This window comes from Vigna radiata, unplaced genomic scaffold (genome assembly GCF_000741045.1).
Source record: "Vigna radiata var. radiata cultivar VC1973A unplaced genomic scaffold, Vradiata_ver6 scaffold_51, whole genome shotgun sequence".
NCBI classification, from domain to species: domain Eukaryota; kingdom Viridiplantae; phylum Streptophyta; class Magnoliopsida; order Fabales; family Fabaceae; genus Vigna; species Vigna radiata.
In genome coordinates, this window is record NW_014542732.1 from 1623885 (window position 1) to 1630913 (window position 7029).

Consider the following 7029-nt stretch of genomic DNA (forward strand, 5'->3'; position numbering starts at 1 on the left):
TATCACCATGGGTGGTCACCCACTCCATCATGGGGTTTCCCACACATCACCTACCACCTAACTCTCACACTTAAACATGAATTGGACAAAAAACCAAGTGCTCTTGGCCTAAAATCCCACAATGTCACTAGTGGTCACCCAAGTTACCACAGGTGGCTCCTTCAGTGCAACAGGATGTGCAGAACAGCAAATAGACACTCGTAAACTATTACCATGTTGTTTTTTGCAGCAAATACTGCAGAACTTGGCCTAAGTTACTTCTTTTTCCTGCACATATTGCCTAAGTGAATTATTTTTGCTCCACATATTGCAGTTGTTGGCCTAAATCATTGCTTTTGGCTGCACATGTTGCAGTACTTTATATTGCTAACCAAGTTCTAAAAATTGCATATTAAAATACCTGGACATCAATCATGAATGAACAATCATTTATACATTGTACAATAACAACCTTGAAATCAATAATATTATTACAATAATCATTTGCACAGTGTATTCATATAAATTATTGTATGTTACAATGTGTACATAAACCAATTACACGAGCCATATTACTATGAAAACAAACTGCACTACATTTTTACAAAAGAAGAACTATCCTACAACAACCCATACACCTCTACCGCATCCTACGACAGCCAATGCTTCCGGTGTCTGTGCTTCTCCATCATTGACACCATCATCATTAATTTCAATAATGTCTCGAACATCATTTCGAGCTCATTCATCCCCTAAAACTTCTTCATTGAAGGCACCTGCGAGGTCTTCCTCAACTCCTCCACCAACTTCTTCATCAACTCCACCAACACCTTCATCATTACCGCAACCAACAACTTCATCATTACCTCCACCAACACCTTCTTCATTGAAGACTTGTTCACCAACTCCACCCATTGGTCCTTCATGACCTCCTCCAAGACCTTCTTCATTAAAAACATCTTCCTTAAAAATTGGAATTTGACGAATTTCAAATAACTCCTTCGTCAAGGAAGCAAGCCTTGAATTCAATGCTATCATTTCTTTATTATTTTTCTTCAATCTCTCATCCACATTTGCTTCAAAAGTGCCGTCATACGAGGTATCGTCATCTGATTCGTCCACTCGCGATCGTTTCGGCACTCCTCCTAAATCTATCCCTCCATCAAACATTTCAAAAGCCGCAATGATTTCGGGCATGTCACGAACACGCTCCCCAATATACCACTCCAACTTTAACTACAACACATTCAAACACAATTATTTGTATATTAAAAGCATCAATAATTATAAAAAACATTAAACAATATGCATCAAATACTTACATCTGCAGTCTTAAACAATTCTTCCATTTTTTTTCAAATGATTTTGTCTTATAGGGGAACCAACGCAGCATGTGAGGAAACCTCCTATGAGTTGGATTACCATCCAAAGAAAGTCTCTCTACCGCCCAAGCCTACAATATGAAAATAACTTACAGTCAACCATATTTTACAATGCAATACATAGGTGTTTAAAGAACTACAAAGCATGTTACCTGCAAAACAACCACATTCCCACTAAGACTGAGTGCGTTGGTGATACCTTCAGACATAACTTTCTTCATACATTTATTCAAATTATCTACAAGGTGTTTATGTACACCGGTCACCCAATCATATAAACACAAAACTATCTAGGTCATCTAACACTTTTGAAGGCATGTTAGCAACAATCTTAGACTTCCTAGGAAAGAAAAAAACAACCAAATACACAAATATATACAACCTACACACAACATCAACCTCAATGTTTTTGTCCGAAACAATCACATTAAACTTGTCAACCAAATCCAATAAAGTTATGGTCTTTGAATTAAACATTTCCCCAACCAAACCAACTATACATTCATCAAATTGAATTTCTAAACCACCTATGTCTAAACCAGTGGTCATGAAAACATCCAAAACAGTAAATGAAACCAATTGATGACTGACCTTAAAGCTAATATCATGCCCAGCCCACCGATATACCATAACCTTCAATAATTCATAATTAATCTCCAACGCCTTACGAAGCTGCAAACACCAACAAAATGGTGTCATCAAAATTCGTTCTACATGCACTTCTCTCAATAACCCATTCATAAGAACAATGATTGATGAATCAAGAGAGATTCGAACCCGCCACTACACAACATTATAAAAAAAATTTATTACTTACCAAAAAAAAAATAACAACTATATATAATATCAAAACTTTAACTTACCGTTGGGTTTCTAGATGCCATTGCAACTGCCCACATTTCATACAAACATATAAATGGTGGATTAGGGTTCATACAAACACAAAAAGCATAAAACGATAGGCACAAAACCAAAACACAAAAACCCTCCATAACCCACACAATGCGATATAGAGCGAAAACTCTAATGCGATATACACCAAAAACCAAAGACACCCAAAACGCAAAACGCGAAACGCGAAACAGCTTACCAACAGAGTATGGATGAGACGATCAACCCAATGGAGAGACCAAGGGATTGCAGAGATGAAACGAATGGAGACAGGAGACGAATGAAGAGAGGAGCCGAATGTTCGGGACGAACGTTCACAACAAAAGTGAAGAAGATGAAAAATGAAACCGCTAAAATCAAATTTCATAAAAGCATAATTCCAAAATTACCTTTTTGCACTTTTTAAAATGGGTTTTATTCATGAAGTGAAATCATCCAATAGAATTTTGACACGTGGAGGTGTGTCAAAATTGTGTCAAAAAAGAGTGTCAAAGAAACATTTTCCTTTATTAAATGCTATAACCCACACTAAAAGTACATCTTACTATTCTTTATTTTATTTTATTCTTTTCTCCTCTTTAACTCCCAGTATCTCAAACTCTTCTATTATCTCTCTTTCTCTCACGTAAACTTCCATCCCTCCATGCATACTATTACTTTCATTTCAATTAAACCAACCCACACTACTCTTTCAACCCACCTAACTTTAACATTCCAAACTCACACCATCTCTCTCCATTCCAAAGTAAAACCCTTATTGCTATTTTCCTTTCTAAACGAGATTCATGCCCAAACCTCTCTATAAACATCTTTTCCCACATTTTTCTTTTTCTTCCATTCACCATCATTTTACACTTCCTCTGCAACTAATTGCTCCAATTCAATTCCCTTTTCTTATAACCCCTAACGTGAGCCCTCTTCTTCCTTCGTCCCAACTACCCCTTCTTTCATTCTTATCACCATTACTTCCACCATTATCCCTCTTTTTCCTCCTCACATCTTACAACCACATATCCCCATATTCCCATCCTCATTTTCCCTAGACAGACACTCACGGTCTCTCAACACTGCCATAATATTTGCTTCCATCTACTTCACTCAACCCAACTCCTCTTCTCTCCAATACCTTTTCATTTTACAATCTTATAATCTGAAACCACTCTCTAACCTTCATCCTCACACCACTCACTTCTTCTTCCAAAACCAATAACCAACATCTGTTCCATCTCCTTTCTCCTTCACAATTACTACACTCGCACCACAAACTCATCATCCAATTTAATATACCCTTTATGAAACCCTATTCTCTTTAAATAACTCTTTCCCTCCCAACGTTATCAACCCCTTAATAGACAACCGAAACTTCGAATACAACCTATCTATCCTTTATTTCCACACGTACCCAATTCTCCAGCCTTGATAGCCTGTAAGTAAAACCTAAATACCTGCAACCATATAGCTTTCTTACTCTTGTTCCCTAACACCCAACGCTACTCAATTACGTTCTAGGGTTCTCCATTTTATACACTTTTAAACCCTAACTCCGATTAGTTTAGAGAGTAAACCACCCTAACCCTACTACACCGACCATACAAGAAAGGTTTTCAACATTAGAATTCATTTAGCATATTCAAAAAACAACAATCGTCTAACAGGAACTGCAAAAATAATATCAAAAGCACCACCCATCAACAAATGATACATCCTAGCTACTCCCCTTACCTTGGCTTCTAGAGGTTCCCTCCAGTTCTTTGATTCCCAGAAAGGTTTGGAAGTCTCCTACTCTCCCGTGACAGCATCAACACCCCTGGCAGCACCTTGGAGCCTCAAGACTAACACCTTTTTGTCCTCTGCATTCCCAGCGTGGCTAGTAACCATGAAGCTCTCCCTCTCGATCATTCTATCTCTCTCGGTTTGAAGTTGGAAGATAGGGTTGTGGTTGGCTCCTATCTTCTCGCGGCTGCTCTCAATCCTCTTTCTAGACTTAACCTAAAAAAGGACTTCTCAAAACTCACTCACTCTTATTCCTCAAGGACCGAAAATATCCTCCTATTTACTCCCAATATTTTTGTACCAAAAACTCACTTTAAAGTTTCCTTTCTAGACCTATAATACTTTCCTTAATTAACTTAGCATTCAAGGTGCAATATCTGTGATTTGAATGACAATAAAGAGGTGCCAACCGTTAAGCATCATCTAATAAAATACAATCTTAAACAATATCCTTCAAGAAATCCTAAAAATGAAGGGAAAACAACCCTTGAAGCCACCCTCTGCCCATGCCATGAATCTATAGTGTAGTGACTGGAAGAATAAAATTAACACAAGAAACCTATTCTCTCTCTTCGTAACACCACATTACCATGCCCACAACATTATAAAAGTTCCTTTCTCTCTCCTTCACTTCATACGCACACTGCATGCACTCAAAAGACTTCTCTCCCTCCAATAAACTTGCAACACTACAAACATAAAAATTAGCCAATTTCTATTGGCTGAAGAGTCTCCTTGGGACCCACACGTGAATGCACAAGAATAATATAACAAACTTAATTTTCTTCTCTCCTGTCACCTCCCCACGTGAAACCACAACATTCCTTCTTTCACACGTTATGATGGGCCAGGGTGGGTCCCACCATTAACCACCCAAAAAGAGAAAATAACAAATTAAGAATTCTTCTTGCAGCTCCAAGGATTCGAAGGAAGGACGGGGAACAAAACAACAGAAAAACAAGCCACTAAACCAAACGGATTACGTTGGAAGAATTACGCACAAATTACTCTATAACGCTTTCTTCGTAAATAAATTCCTATTCAATTTCACCACCCAATAACATACCACAATTAAATATTTATTACAAAACAACTAAAATAAAAATAAAAGATATTTTTATTTTATCAGGGTCTTACACAGTTTAAGATGATGTTGGACGCCTTTGATAAAGGTTGAAAAAAAGTTATTTTCATATGTCATTTTAGACCAAATTACTTCCTTTACTGCTTAGAATGAGCTTAGAATCAAGCAAAACTCAATAAATGAGTCAGTAGAGAGTAAAAAGTTGTTTTTAGCGATATTATGCTTGTTTTACATTGTTTTGTAGCATTTTTTGAGAAAGTGAAGAATGAAGTTGAAGATGAAGGTCTTAGACTCAAGAAAACTGAAGAAAAATGAAGAAATGAAGAGTCGAGGAACCGCCCAGCGGAAAATTACACCGCTGGGCGGTCCAACGCGAGGAGAAGGCACCAGGCGTGGACCCTGGGCGGATTTGCGATTAGAGGCAAACGGCCGGGCGGTGGACCCCTGCTGTCGGGCGGTGGACCCTTGTCGCTGGGCGGTGGCGCGGCTCGAGGGAAACCGACGGGCGACATAAGTGTGACGCCAGGCGGTTGTCTGTTGGGCTTGGGCCTGTTTTTTGTGACGCTCCTTAGTTATAAATACCCCTGTTGCGATTTCAATCTCATTCTTTTGACAGAAGAGGGCGGCCAAACCTAATTTCACTCTCTGGAGAGGATCTCTTGGATGCTTAGGCTCCATTTCTTCTTATTTAGGGTTTGCTTTTCCATTCTTCATCCATTTTTCATCTAGTTTCACCATGACAATTGTGAACTAAACCCTATTGTTGTTGGGGGAAACAATGTAATCTTTTGATACTCTCTTTTATTAAAACTCTTGTTTAATTATATGATTTTCATATGCGTTCATTATTAATTGTTGGGTTCTCATCTGTGCTTAAAGCTTTTATAGTTTAACTCATTCGATAACTGTTGTTTGTCTTTATTGAACGGGGACGTACAGTAATGTTATGAACTGGTGAGTGATTCCTTGATTAAGCAATACCACCTAGGGATAGGGAAAGGATGATTAATTGTTTTTCACTTCTGAGGGATCGGGTTAAGGGTAGGCTAAGAAAGTTGCATAACAATTAGATAATCAAGCAATTTAAACAAGAGGAGTAAATAAAATAGAGCGGATAAGATGAAATTGTAAACCCCCAACAACTCCATTCATCCATAGTTTTCTTCTCGTCAATTGAATCAATTTATTTTGTGTTCTTGCATCCACAATTATTAATTTTTCTTTACAAGTCTAACGATCTCAATTCATACAAACGATAAGGCCTTTCGAGTCTCTTGGGAAGAACGATATTGGGTTTTACCAAATATATTACTTGGAACAATTTGGTACGCTTGCCAATTCGTCAACAGCCTCAGCTGAAGGTGATATTAAACAAAAGACTAAGGATGAAGCCTGTGACTTGATAGAAAGAATGGCAGCTAATGGTCAAGAAGCATATAGTGAAAGGGGCGCATAAACACAACAGAGAGGAGTCTTGCACTTACCTGCAAATGATGCAATGCTAGCTCAAAATAATCTTTTGACCCAAAAGCTAGATACATTTACACAGATCCTTTCACAACTTCAAAAGGAGCTTCGTAATGTCTCTCAAGCACAACAACTATGTGATCTTTGTGGTGGGGACCATATTAATGGTCAATGTGCTATACTTGAGGAGATGCAGCAGGAAGCTAACTATATGGGGAACCAATACCAGTACAGAAAAGGGAATTTCAATCAAGGCAATCCTAGCCAGGTGTTAACGGATTGGCAAGTGTACCAAATCATACAAGTAATATAAATGGTAAGACCAAGTATCGTTTTCCCAAGAGACTCGAATGACTTTCTCATTTGCATGAATTAAAATAATAAGACTTGAAAATAAAAATTAATAATTTGGGTTTGAGAACAAAAATATTAACATGCAAAATAAAGTTGATT